Genomic DNA, 6,617 nt, shown 5'->3' on the forward strand with positions numbered 1-6,617 from the left:
TGCCATCACTTCAATGTTCATTACAGGTGCCTCTACTAAAGTTACCCTTCACTTTTTGCTTATGATCCAGCCACTGTTCCAGTACTAGAGAGCATGTAACTAGTTATTGGATGTGAGCGGAGAGATTTAAAAAAACTAAGAATCCAGGCTAGGTGAATAATAAGAACAAACTTTGCTAGAGATTTTGAAAAATATTTCAGTTATTTGTTTTATGGCAGTGTTTCTCAAACTGTGGGTCGGGACCCATGAAATGGGTCACAAGCCAATTTCAGGTGGGTCATTTCATTTCAATATTTTATTTTTAATATATTAGACTTGATGCTACCGTGGGATGTGACTGCATTTGGGGAAATATTACACATCTGTACTTTTTACAAGCTACTATGTATATTCTTTTAACAATGATAGTAAATGGGACTTTCTCCTGGGTAAGTGTGGGCAGGATTGCAGCCTAGGATTGTTAAAAATTTTTCCTGCTTGATGATGTCACTTCCAGTCATGACATCACTTCCAGTGGGTTCTGATAGATTCTCATTCCAAAAAGTGGGTCCCGGTGCTAAATATGTGAGAACCACTGTTTTATGGTATTCATTTTCATTTTTCACATTTTTATACCACCTTCCCTCCAAGGAATTCAGGGTAGAGAACATAGTTCATCCCTTTATTTAAAGCAGTTTTTGGGGGAAGGGGACAATAACTCACAGGCATGTGAGATAAGAACATAAACAGGGATAAACACAGCCAGCGAATGCTAACTAGACTTGTTCCCTATTTTGCAGGTTGAAATATCCGTAAGTATTTACCTTTCCAGGTCAGCTTCGTGAAGCTATCTTCCTCGTTCATACTCACTCAATCACTTCCAAGTAGCAGTTCCCTTTGATTTCTATCCAAGCTTAACTGTGCTATGGTTCAGCCCATTTTTACAGGAAAACACCCTTCCTCCCAGGTTTTTACCCAATCTGATAGCAAGTTTTAAATTTTCTTCCTCCAAGTTAGGGTATTGAGTTTACTATTTCTCCCCAAAATGAGAGTTTTCTGGATAGTGCATTTGGTTTCAGTTTCTTCTCTGCCTAAAGCTAAACAGAACAAGAACATTTTCCCCCTTCTGGAAACCATTTTGCAACACACTGTAAATATGAATAAAGAAATGGTGGAAGCAAGTTCAACATAGGGGATATCTGGGCAGAAATGCCACTACAAAACCATTGGAAGTTCATTACATCAGAAGGTCTTTTCTGTGGTGACCCCTGCCTGTGAAACTCCCTCCCACAAGAGGTTTCCTCTGCTCCCTCTCTTTTCTCCTTTCAGTTAAAGTACTACAGTTAAAGGCCCATTTATTCCATCAAATATTTCTTGATTTTGTTTCATTATGTTAATGTCAAATATTTTCATGTTTTATTGTTTTTAGCCTTGGTTTCTGTATTTTTTAATGGGACATAATTAAAAAAAATAGATACATTGCTTGCCCCACTTGTTTCCAAATCCTAAGACCAAACGCTGATTTTCCTATCATTGATTGCCTGATGACTCCAGCATGGCGTGATTTGGTATTGAATGTTTGTTGAAAGGCTTCTTTGGAGCAAGGAACATAGAGAAGACCAAAATGGCACAACAGCATCCATCCATCCAATCTAATCTAATCTATTGGGCGCACACACAGTTCCTACAGGATATTGACCAGATTTGGACCTCACTCCTGTGAGCTGAAAGTGCAACCTTAAAGACATTGAACACTTCCTGTGAATGCATCTTGCAAGATTAGAGATGTAATGATGTGGCAGGTGACTTCCGGTTTGTTATGCACTTTTACTGATCTTTATGGGGTCAAACTGGATGTTACCCAGAAGGATGGAATCTTGAGCGAAAGGATGGTAGGAGGAAGGAATGTTTAACCCTTCCAGGTGTTTTTCAACTTAAAACTGCTCCCACCTGCTTTTCCATCTTCATGAAAAGAAAAAAAAAATTAAAAATTAAAAAATAGTTTGTTTTTTCTTCCATAGATAGAGCAACAGTTTGGTGTGCATGTATGTGATGATCTTGAGCTTTACAGCTTTTCAGACCTGTGTCTTTTTCTGCTAACAGCATTTTCACAAGGGACATCAAATCCGGTATGTTTCAGAGAATATACAATTGATTGAAAAGTATCTCTCTTTTGCATTCTGTATCACATTATGTTCAGAAGTACTACGCTCAAGACTAAAAGATATTTATGGCATCATTTGTGATGCTCGCACTGTCACCTCTGGTGCATGTCTATCTGACAGAAGACTTCTTGTCATTGGCTGCTCAGGATCTCCTGTATGGCTTTGGCGCTGACAGGTTGCTTGGTGTGCATCTAGACTACAATTTTTGTCCTTGTTAGGCTGTGCTGGAATGACAGAAGACCACAAGGTCTTTTTGACAAGGTGGGTTCTGTGAAGCTTTGCTAACTGGGCCCCTAAGCACATAAAGCTCTAGATAAAAACCTTGCCTCGTTATTGCTCTTGTTATGGGCTATTAAACAGGAAGTGTGCTGGAGGAGGCCTGCAGCAACTGTTGAGAGTCTGAAATGGCGGCAACCATATTTCAGCATAATGATCTTCATAGCATGGAGCCCCAGAGAATCAAGGAGCATTTAAATAAAATGCAGGAATTCCAAATGAATTCGACAGAACAAGACTAGAACTAGGGTTCCTCTTGCCATTAAATAGCTGCTACAGGCACCACTCAAAAGACAGCAACTGTTTCTATTACAAATCACATTTCACTAATCAGAAAACCAAGAATAGGTTGGAATAGTCTGCCCAGCTTGTGGGCGTGCATGCAGGGAAGGTGGAAGACTAGATTTTTAGGGGATGACGAAATTATTACTCACTGACTACAATGAACTGGGAACAGCCTGAGAAGTCTCTTTTTATATGCCTTACCAAGAAACAAAGGAATTTTCCTCTAGTGGAAAGGAAAATACCGACAGTAAGAGCCACTGCTGCATTAATAATAGAACTGGTGACAGTGTAAAAGATCCCATTCGTTGGAGCACCGTTGCCATTTAGTTGGGTTGAATATTAATGGTGCACTTACAATACCGCTGTTTACTGGAAGTCATGTATCTTAAATTTTATACTCCTGCTTCCACACAGATTTTATTAATAAAAGTGAAGTATTACTGCCACGAATCTTCATTGCATAATCAATGCAGATGAAAAAGAGCCACTCTGAAATGAGAGGCTGAGAAATAATTTATCCCAAAAGGTGGTCAATGGTCTGCATCTAGATGCCAAAATCAAACTTATAATCTTATTATTGAAAACACCAATTCCCCTGAAGTGGAAGGTGTAATGAAAATGTCTTGGAATAGAAACCCAGAATGATGCTTCTTACTCTCTCTCTAAAATTGAAAATTATTAGTCTCTCTCTCTCTCTCTCTCTCTCTCTCTCTCTCTCTCTCTCTCTCTCTCTGTGTGTGTGTGTGTGTGTAAAACTTCAGTGATAAATGGTGGAGATGCAATTGAGAGGGAAAGCAATTGAAATGCATTGTTAGTGGAACTGCAGGAAGACAGGATTATATTGGCTATAAATATAAAAATGATTCAAGATATGATGAGATACATTTTACCCTGCAACATTGTAAAGTTCCTGCCAAGCTGTTTAAAATATATCAGGAGATCAAATAGGAATTAGCTGGAAATGGATTGACTACTATAAGAATGGAAGCAGTATATAATACAGTAAAAATATTCCAAAGTGCCAACAATCAAGGATTGTCTATTATAACAGTACAGAAGGTAGTGGATATGGTAAAATTAAGGTGTGTTGAATGAGTATGGAAAGGTCAAGAAAAGGATCGTATTTTAGAACATCTGTATAAAATGGAACATGGAATTTGATCAGTATACTACCCAGGGATGGGAAGGTCCAGTGTGGCTTGACTCGAACCAAATCTAGAGTCAATCCCCCCTGTGATTTGACTTTGAAAAGAATCATAACAGGGGCACTTTTCAAGTCTCCGAGTTGCCCCTTCGCGACTCTAAAGTACTCGAGTTGAGTCACTCCCCTCCCTTTAAAAAGCCTGCCATGGAAAAAACTGGGCTGCTGCCAGGCTGTGTGTGTCAGAGCTCTCTTTGAACACTCCCCTGATCTCCCTGCCCATCTATAAACAGGGTGGGAGGGATGCAAGAGAGCCAAGAGAGAAGTGACAAGAAGGAGGAGGATGGTCACGAGCAGCAGCTGTGAGGCTTACCAGGCCGACCCAATCTTTTACAGCTCTACACATTTGCACCTGTCATTCAATGAGGCTTCCTCCCCTCCCCCAAGTAACAACAGAGCCAGGAGGAGGAAAGCGTGATTGCTATGAACTGCCTCCCCTCTTCCTGCCTCCTCCTCCTTCCCTGGGCCTCTGTAGCCAATTGTAAGGCAAGAACCCTCTTGGGCTCCTCCTTCTGCCCTCCCTCAACCAAAGAAAATACCAAACCTCCCATCCTGTGTCCAACGATCATCCATTCTTTCCTTCCAATCAGAGAGCCCGCTCTTGCCACCCCCCTCCTGCTCAGATGCAAATGCAAACATTAACCCTTCCCTGCCTGAACCTCCCTGCTGCTTGCCCGTGAAAAATGCCAAGGGGTCTTTCACACCACAAAAAGTAAGCAAGTACACCCATACACAGGAAGACTCAAGTCTGCATGCATGGGGACGAAAGACCCAGGAGGGCCCTGACTCGAGTGTTTTTCCAAGTCTTCCATGCGCACGACTCACAAGTCAACGAATCGGCAAAAAACACACATTTTCGTGATTCAAGTCCAAGTCATCTGAGTCGAGTTCCCAACCCTGATACTACCTTAGAAAATATACTATCAATCCTTCAATGGAAATTGATCAGCCATATGACTGCGTTTAAAATGTGAGCAAAAGAAAAGAGAGCTCCTGTAGCATAGTGACTAACCACTCAATCCTTAGCATGTCTACTCAAAAGCAATGGCCCAATCTTGTTTGGGCCTTACACCACTGGAACAAGTATTTCTTTATGGTGATCACAAAGTGTAACACACCACTCAGCATGAGCTGCAAGCATCGAGCAGTAGGTTCGTGTGTCAGTGAACTGAGGCGTTGGTAAGTCAGTGCAGGTTTGGGAGAGAGGTAGAAAGGGAATAGAACCCCGGGGGGGGGGGAGAACGGGTGAAGATGGGGGCAGGGGGGATGGTGGTCTGGTGCTGGTAAGGGGGTAGTATTGGCAGCAGTGGCACATGCTGATATCCAGCCTTGCTTCCTTCTCAGCTTTGCTTCCCAGATCTAGGTCCACTTGAACTTACGCCAGCTGTAGAGCTGATGCAGGTTTGAGTAGACCCAGTGGACTAGTGCAGGTCCAACAAATGTTTCCTTTTCACAAGGAGACCTCCAGAGGCTGATACTCCCTTGTGATTTTCAGCAGGCACCATGTTGGCATAGCTGGGTCACTGCACGGGGCGTTAAGTGGGATTGGGCTGCCCATATCATTGTGTTCAGGGAGACTTACTTCCAGGAAAGTGTATATAGTATTGCAGTCTAACACCCAATCCTAACTAATCTTGCCAATGCAGGCACAACATTCTCATACATTGAGGAGACCTCTATGACTGCCCCCCACTGTAGGATGCAGTACTCACCCCATTGTCGTGGCTGCATCAGTGTTGGAAAGTTAGTTGGGACTGGGCTGTAAGAGACTGAATTGTGAACCAGGACATTTTCCAGTCTGAATCTTGCCTATGCCTTGAGCTCACTAGCTGGCCTCCAACAGGCCACTCACTCTCAGCCTCACTTCCCTAGGCCAACATGGAGATAATAATACCTGGTTTATGCTGCAATCCTATATACACATGTACCAGCAAAGAAGGTCCATTAAGTGATTACTTCTCTGTAGACCTGCATAGGCTTGTGCTGTTACAGGCTTATTGTAAAGATTGCATCAAGTTAATACATGTTAATTCTGTACAAATACACGTATTCAGATACTAAGCATTATTAGAATAGATCTCCTTTTGGTACATTGTGCAGTTCGATCACATTTCATCAAGTGGCAAAAGGTTATTTATACAATATTCATATAATTTGGTTTCCAGAAAAATTAAAGTTCTATTGACATAGAGCTCTGTAGTGGCATGGTACAGTAGTCTTTTCTCTAAACTTCTAGGACAATGATGTTGGGATAGGGAGTCTTCTATTTTGGTTGGCAACCTTCAGTCTCAAAAGACTATGGTATAAGCCCACAGCACCCAGTATTCCCAGGTGGTCTCCCATCCAAGTACTAACCAGGCCTGACTCTGCTTAGCTTCCGAGATCAGATGGGATCAGGCATGTGCAGGATAACAGTTATTTACTGATGTCTCATTTCTAATACAGTGGAACAATTACAGTTATATAAGAAAAGCCCATCTTATTGGTAAAGAATAGCTCAGCAGGGGATTTTAGTTTTTCAATAGAAAAACTATTGAAAGAGAAAGAGAATGAATATGTGTCCTCCTTGATGATTTCTCAAGTGTGGGCCTGGTTCATTGACCTACATTATGTTTCTTTACAGTTACAGAGGTGGTTCTCAGAGTACAGTATATTTTCTTGACAAAAGGACACTGTTTAATAAGCTGGAAGAAAAGAGTATATGGCTGGCC

General features: G+C 41.7%; 1 pseudogene; it reads right to left on the minus strand.

Annotated features, from left to right (window-relative positions):
* Positions 1-6,212: 6,212 nt before the first annotated feature.
* Positions 6,213-6,329, minus strand: LOC136650282 (5S ribosomal RNA; annotated as a pseudogene).
* Positions 6,330-6,617: the final 288 nt, after the last annotated feature.

The sequence above is a fragment of the Tiliqua scincoides genome, chromosome 4, assembly GCF_035046505.1.
Source record: "Tiliqua scincoides isolate rTilSci1 chromosome 4, rTilSci1.hap2, whole genome shotgun sequence".
NCBI classification, from domain to species: domain Eukaryota; kingdom Metazoa; phylum Chordata; class Lepidosauria; order Squamata; family Scincidae; genus Tiliqua; species Tiliqua scincoides.